Here is a 657-nt window from a genome sequence, read left to right on the forward strand (position 1 = left end):
GTTATTATTTTACTGATTTTCTGTTTTCAGCCACAAACGCAATATGAAGACACTTATGAACATCAGATGAGACAATGTCATCTATACGATGTTGTAACAAGGATTTTGCGAAGACGAAGAAGTTCTGCAAGACGGTTCCGGCGGAGAGAGCATGCTCTTATGTGTGCCTACCATGGCATACTGACAATGGCACTGCGCAGAAGACGGATTAGGTATAAAGAAAGCGAAAGCGAAACTTAAAAAAACAGCGCGCATAGGAAAGTGATTGCAGGCTTTTGCAAGTGTCAGCTAACTGCGTGATCGCCCGTAAACACCACCCTCACCCCCAAAGCTGCCGAAGTTTTTTTACTTTAACGCGACACTGTGCTGGAGACCGCTCAAATCCCCTCCTTCATCCTTTCGCTGAACTTGCTGAACACATCTGCATTTTTATGCGTCTTCTCCAGTAGCTGTGATATATAGGAATCTGCCCAAATGTCAATGAGGCAGCGTGTCTCTTTGGAGCTCCAGGTCGAACCACGACTAATTTTTCAATGGCTAGCAAATGTAGCGATCACAACACTTTCCCATAAGGCAACTCCAACTACGGGAGCCTGTTAACTCCAAAGGCGCAGTGCTTTCTGCAATTGGGTCGGATCGAGGTCGGATCATATTCAC

The sequence above is a fragment of the Sinocyclocheilus rhinocerous genome, unplaced genomic scaffold (assembly GCF_001515625.1).
Source record: "Sinocyclocheilus rhinocerous isolate Xijiao unplaced genomic scaffold, SAMN03320098_v1.1 scaffold555, whole genome shotgun sequence".
NCBI classification, from domain to species: Eukaryota; Metazoa; Chordata; class Actinopteri; order Cypriniformes; family Cyprinidae; genus Sinocyclocheilus; species Sinocyclocheilus rhinocerous.